General features: G+C 38.9%; 1 pseudogene; it reads right to left on the minus strand.

Annotated features, from left to right (window-relative positions):
• Window positions 1-4,177: 4,177 nt before the first annotated feature.
• Window positions 4,178-5,658, minus strand: LOC120851917 (annotated as a pseudogene).
• Window positions 5,659-7,131: the final 1,473 nt, after the last annotated feature.

Here is a 7,131-nt window from a genome sequence, read left to right on the forward strand (position 1 = left end):
ATTCTGTAGTTTTTCTCAGAAAACCCTGTAAAATTAATTTCCTTTGAGAAAAAGCAGTTTTTCAATCTGTTAATGATTTTTGGCTGCCTTCCTTATCATAAGACTTGAGAGCATTTTCAAATTTAGTCTCATCAACTTCAAAGTTTATTTTCCTCATTTTTGTCTCTATGTGTATCCTTCTTATTTTGTGTAGATTGTAGATGTCACTTTGTAGCACTTCTGAACATTCAGGCTGGCCCACATCCTCTCCAGTGGCAGTTTTTTGGAAATGTCAAATCCTGTTACTAAGCCAGCAGGTAGCTTGGTTCAACTTCTGATCTTTCCGCTCTCCTGCACACCTCTGACCACAGTCTCTCACAAGCAAAAGCTCTAGTTAGAACCAACAGTAGCTTCTTATGGCCTTGCGTCATGGTTGGGAATTTCCCCTATAGCATTTTAATTCAGATACTGAATCTAGCTTTAATCTCCTAGTTTGCAGGAAGGGCTTCCGTCCATCCTGCCCTACGAGAGCTGGGTTATTGGCTACCACTACTTTGGTTTGGAGCATGACCCAGAAGCCTTGTGGCTTCGGCTTTACTCACTGCTTTGCATTTAAGTTCTATTTCAGTCCATGGTGATATTTGTTATGATTTTCAGCTCAACTCTGTCTTTTGGATTTCTTTTTATATTTAATTTATCATTGGTATATGTTGAAAGCTGACAAAGTGTACTAGACACAAACTTAATCTGTCGTCTTTACCAGAACTCTTTGTCTTATTTTATAAATGGAGAACTAAAGCCCAGAAAGTGGAAGTGTCTTGTCTAAGGCCTTAGAGGGAGCTTATACCAGAGCCCAAGCAGATTCTTCGGTCTCCAGACTCTAAGCCCTGGCTGTTTTCACTGTCCCTGGGTGCTTACAAACTGAACAGAAAGGCAGGTCTCAGCATTGAGGTGCTTCCTGCCTTCTTGCAGGTATGAATCAGGAGGCAGAGACAGCTGCTGGGAAGAATCACCTGATGTTTCCTTATAAAGTAAAGAAGATGTTTAACAGATTTCATCACTACCAAAGTCATGTCTGATTCAAAATCCTTTCTTTCAGCAAGCTGTCACAGTCTGACTGAAACACCTCACCCCACAGTGTATGGGGCTTCATGCAGCCAGTGACCTTTGTATTCCCCACAACAACCGAAGCTCTAGAAGCATTACCCTTTGGAGGTAGGCACCTACCTTATAAAGAAGAGAAAAAGGAGGAAAATAGATTTTCAATTTGAAATAGGCAAACATTCCATTGTATGTTGTACAAATAAATATAACACGATAGTTAGTTGACAAGTGTCACTCAGAAGGAAAAAAAAAGTTCCATGTAGTATGTGTATGTGCGAGAAAACTATTTTTTTTAACAATTTTTCATTGCTGAGAATTCTCACTTGATCAGACACCCATTACTTATAATATTGCATAGTGTACAATTAAGGGCTATCAAGCTAAACTATTTCATTGCTTAAAAGTCTGTGGAGTTAAAATTATAAAGCAAATTGTTGATTGAAATAAATCAAGATTTGAAAAACTAAAATGTGAAGGTAGTTATTTTTCTTCCTTTCAATTACTTAAGTAGCTAAAAATACTTTTTCTCTGTAGCCATGGCCAACACACTGCAGGCTGAAAGTGATGTTGGATTTTCTTCATGTTCCAGCTGGACTCCCTTTAAGCACTGAGTCCTTTTTTTATTTCTGCATCTATGTGGCTTGTTCTACATCCCTGTGACCACTTTTGCCCTAATCTCTATAATTCAAAGTTCCAAATGAAAAAAAAAAAAAATCCACTCAGCAAGCTACTTTCACTTGCCCAAAATGTGCATTGGAAGATGATTTGTTAAGTCTGCTCATACGACCTTTCAGCATCTCTCACCACCCAACAGTGGTATAACTGGGTATTCAGTAGGCTGAATGCCGGAAGGAAGGTGGTTGCAGATAAAGGGCAGCCACAGTCTCAAAGATTGTCATTACTGATCATAGCTACAGGAAAAGGGTATTTCCCTTGCTATATGCTAAGATTAACATGTGTAGCAATTGGCCAATATAAATAGGCCAACCAGAGGGTGTTTAAAGGATCAAGTCAGTGTTTGTCTAATGCTTTGAAGATAAAGGTGAAGATAATAAGCAAATTCCTACTATTGGAAATAATCTAATAATTAACTTGAATAATTATCCTCATCCAACCGTAAGTCAACAGTAGGCCTATTCAACTACACTGAATTTCATAGACTGTTGTGTGTGCTTCAGCTGCATTAGGGCTCGTTGTGAGTGGAAATGTGGACCAAATAACCATTTACAGCAAAGCCACTCTATTCATTCATCAGGTCTCATATTGACTACCTCTCTCACACCTTGCAATCAAGTATTAACATCATAGAATAGCGAATTCACTCCAAGTGACTGGAGGGAGGCCACGAAGGGGAGAGAGCAGTCAAGCTCCCAGTATTTCTGTCTCCATGGTGTCAAGCAGTGTCTCCAATGAACCAGCTCATATCTTTGTGTTGAATTGACAGGTTCTTTTGACATGATTAGACACAATCAAACAAAGAATGAAAACAAATTGGTAGCTATATTTCATAGTTCCTGATTGTAGGCACAGAGCGATCAAACACACCTGCAAGAAACCCTGAGTTGCAGGCGTGGATCCTGGCTTTGTTCAAGGTCTCCACTAACTCTCCCCTCCTTCATGTTTTTCCAGCTGAAGTAACCATGGGAAGTATCCTAGTGCTGCCAGATCACAGAAGGAGGCTTATCTCTTATGCTTCCTCTCAGAAATAATTGTTCAGCTCTAGCTGGGATGCTCTACCACCATCAAGCTGGTACAACAGAATGATAAGGGGGTTTCATGTTCTAGCATTGTTGTTGTTCATCCAACTCTTTGTGACCCCATGGACTGCAGCACACTAGGCTTCCCTGTCCTTCACTATCTCTCGGAGTTTGCTCAAACTTCTGTCCATTGAGCTGGTGATGCTATCTAACCATCTCATCATCTGCCACCCTCTTCTCCTTTTGCCTTCAATCTTTCCCAGCATTAAGATCTTTTCCAATGAGTCAGCTCTTCGCATCAGGTGGCCAAAACATTGGAGCTTCAGCTTCAGCAACAATCCTTCCAATGAATATTCAGGACTGATCGCCTTTAGGATGGACTGGTTGGATCTCCTTGTAGTCCAAGGGACTCTCAAGAGTCTCCTCCAACACTACAGTTCAAAAGCATCAATTCTTCAGTGCTCAGCTTTCTTTACAGTCCAGCTCTCACATCCATACATGACTACTGGAAAAGCGATAGCTTTGACTAGACAGACCTTTGTCGGCAAAGTAATGTTTCTGCTTTTTAGTATGCTGTCTAGGTTGGTCATAGCTTTTCTTCCAGGGAGCAAGCGTCTTTTAATTTCATGGCTGCAGTCACCTACACAGTGATTTTGAAGCCCAAGAAAATAAAGTCACTTCATGGCAAATATGTGGGGAAACAATGGAAACAGTGACAGACTTTATGTTCTAGCATGGAACATACTAGAGCTTAGAGATTGGTAGGTAGGAAGAGATGATCAGATAGGAGGATTGATGCTCTGCATTCAATCTAGTTTCCACATCTCAGAGCCTGAAAACCTTGAAGCTTAAAGAACAAATAGAATTGGGTGGCAGACAAAGAAGTACAACCTCACATAACAGGGAATACATTCTGAGAACTTGGTGATATAGAGAGGAGTCCAAAAGAGTTTTGAATCAATTCAGAGACGATACATTTATTGTATGTTAAGATGAAAGCTGTTATGTTCAGGGATCTAGCCTTAATTAAGTTTTCCTGCAGATGGACTTCTTGGGGTCCCAATTAGAGAAAGGATCCAGGGTGAAAGGATTCTTGTCCTAGTGGTAAGCATGTCTTCTCTGATGTGGCAGGGAAATTCAGCTTTGTCTTGTGCCACCGCTGTCCAAGACACAAGATCCTCTCTGCTTTCAGCTATCCTGGGACATCTTAATCATGCCAGAGTTTCATTCATTTCTTTATTCACTCATTCCTTGTTTCTATCTTTCCTTTATCTGCTATTTCAATTAACTATATTTTAGGTTTCTCAATAATCTATATGATTTTTTTTTGATTTGTTTTATAAAATTTTCTCTTATTTCTATTATTTGCAACACTATCTCTTGATTTTTTTTTAATGAAATGGTCAATTTTATTCAAATTCTCCAAAATTATACTAAATATGTTGTTTCTAAAAGGTTTCACCTTTATATAATGGTTTTATTATTTCACCTTTCTTTTAAAGGTTTTTCAATTTTTCTGTACAGTTCTTCAGTAGAAGCCAGAGTCCTGAGCTGCCCAGTTAGGAGCCTCTGACCTACTATTCTGATTAAGTTTCTTCTCAATATTCATGGCCAACATCTGGCTTCTAAATGAAAGGCTTTTGGTCTTTTCAATCACTTGCTGATAGGGTGAGACTGCATTGTTACCCATAACCACATGACCTAATTTAGAAACAATCTTTGGCATCCAGCCTTGCATTTCTAATCAAATTTACAATCCACCTTTCAGCTTCTTCTGGAGTCATGTTCAGTTTATCTGCCAACATGTTAATGCTGATACACTGATGGATGCGACAAAAAGTCTCAAATATGAAGAGACGGGCATTTTCAATGAAATCCTCAAGACAAGCCACCAAGAAGAAATCATTTACTAGTACTGATTCACATTCCCTTAGCTTTTTCTGAGCCCCATCAAAGTCAAAATTAACATATAAGCATTCAACAAATTCTGTAATTGGGTCTTTATATGTGTATGACTCCTGCTGAATAACTTTGACCAGACCTTTCAGCACCTGCTGGCGTTTTCGAACATCTTTGTTGGTTATGACTGCTGTGGTCAAATAGCGGAGAATATGTGGACACATCGTTTGAATTGCATTAAGATACTGTGGCTGGTAAAGGAAGAGATCAATAATGTTATCGCGCCCTTTGGGGTGATTGAAGAAAACAAACAGAGACCAATGAATGAGCCATGTCCGCTGCTGAAGAGACTGAAGTGGAGAACTCCCAGAATTATTATCTATGGTCTCTTTTAGCCATGTCAGGTCTTCCATGGCTGCATCCCAATTCTTCATTAAGATTTCAGAGGCCAGTTTTCCCCAGAGTGAATTCAAAGCATTTCTATCCGTTGCTGGAACCAACACTCTAAAGAAGTAAAGATATTCTGCTGCTCCAGAGTAATTTCCACATTCATACTGGAATTTTGCATACCTGTACAGTGTATCTAAATATTCCTGCCTGAAACCATGCTTGTCTGCAAGGTAGTCAAACAGCATTCGACCATCCCTGGTTGACTGCATTTGCCTTGTAGTTTCTGGATCTTCAAACATCTTCACAATTGGTTCAGTTTCTGCTTGAAGCTGTTTCAGCTGTGCAACAACAGTTCTTTTTCCTCTCAAAGCATGAGGAATATCATCAGAATAAAGGTTTTTGTACACATCCATAGCAAAGTCTACCATGTTGGTATTGCAAAGAAGATCCAATTTCCCTTGTAACAACTCCTTTTCATTATATATCTCTTTTACGGAGAGAAACTCAAGCAACGGAAAGACTAAGTGCCGATCTAAAAAGTGCGCGATGCGAGTGGTCAAGTCGTACTCCACCATCTTGCCAAGGAAAAGGTCTCTCTTGATTTATTAATACTATTTTATTAATTTTCAATCTTGCTTTTTCTGATGTATAAATGTAAAACCTTAAATTTTCCTCTGAGAACTTCTTAGATGCCAGATATTCAATAGAAGCAATCATATAACCCTACATATAACTATAACTACAATGTGTGGTATGTGTAGAAATATATTGCTTTATTGTGATTCAGCCTTAAAAATTTAAATTTCTAATTTTATATTTTCAGCAATATTGTGTTTTCGATTTGCCATGTTTGTTTTCTTTTCTCGATTTCCTCCTTTTCTAATTTTATTTCATAGGTTATTTTATTTTTTCTATTTATTCCTCTAGCATGTTGAAAAGTATACATTTATTCTTTTAGCAGCTACTCTAATTTTTCTTTTACCATTCATGCTTTAGTTAACATAGTCCAAGTCTACTCAATATCCTTCTCTTCTGAGTATCTTTCTTGTTATCAGTATTTAGTAATTTAATGTATTTTGATTTTGAATTATTCTCCAAATAGGTTATTATTATTTTGGGTGTTTTTAGCAGTTAATGCTAATTTAAATTTATCAAAATTGCTTGCCCTTTCTCCTTCACTGATTTTATGCCAGCTGTTTTAAATATAGTGAAAGTGTTAGTCACTCGGTCGTGTCAAACTCTTTGCAACCTCATGAACTGTCGCCCTCCAGGCTCTTCTGTCCATGGGATTCTCCAGGCAAGAATATTGGAGTGGGTTGCTGTCCCCTCCTGCAGGGGATCTTCCTGACCCAGGGATCAAACCCTAGTCTCCTGCATTGCAGGCAGATTACCATCTGAGCCACCATATTGAATCAAATAAAGTTACAAGGTTGATTTCTGGAGGCGTGTGCAGATTTTTACACTTGTATGTGCTATTCCTTTCAAAACCACTTTTATCTTACATAATGCAGTATGGCAAGTTAGCTTACAAAACAATATGTGTTTGTCTTATATCTGCTCAATCAGTGTTAAACCTCAAAAATCCCAAATAACTTGGAAAAAATCCATCAGAATTATATTCCAGTTAGGAAAGAAATATAGTTCTGTTACCTTTTAAGTCTCCATGCCCTCTTCTTTTGCTCCTGGTGTGACATCAAATGTCTGCTAGAAGATGCCTTAGGATTTAACAGAATTAAGAATAATTATGTGAGAGTTGGACTGTGAAGAAAGCTGAGCACTGAAGAATTGATGCTTTTGAACTGTGGTGTTGGAGGAGACTCTTGAGAGTCCCTTGGACTGCAAGGAGATCCAACCAGTCCATATTAAAGGAGATCAGTCCTGGGTGTTCTTTGGAAGGAATGATGCTGAAGCTGGAACTCCAATACTTTGGCCTCCTCATGAGAAGAGTTGACTCATTGGAAAAGACCCTGATGCTGGGAGGGATTGGGGACAGGAGAAGGGGACGACCGAGGATGAGATGGCTGGATGGCATCACTGACTCGATGGACATGAGTCTGAGTGA

This window comes from Oryx dammah, unplaced genomic scaffold (assembly GCF_014754425.2).
Source record: "Oryx dammah isolate SB20612 unplaced genomic scaffold, SCBI_Odam_1.1 HiC_scaffold_25, whole genome shotgun sequence".
In the NCBI taxonomy this organism is placed as follows: domain Eukaryota; kingdom Metazoa; phylum Chordata; class Mammalia; order Artiodactyla; family Bovidae; genus Oryx; species Oryx dammah.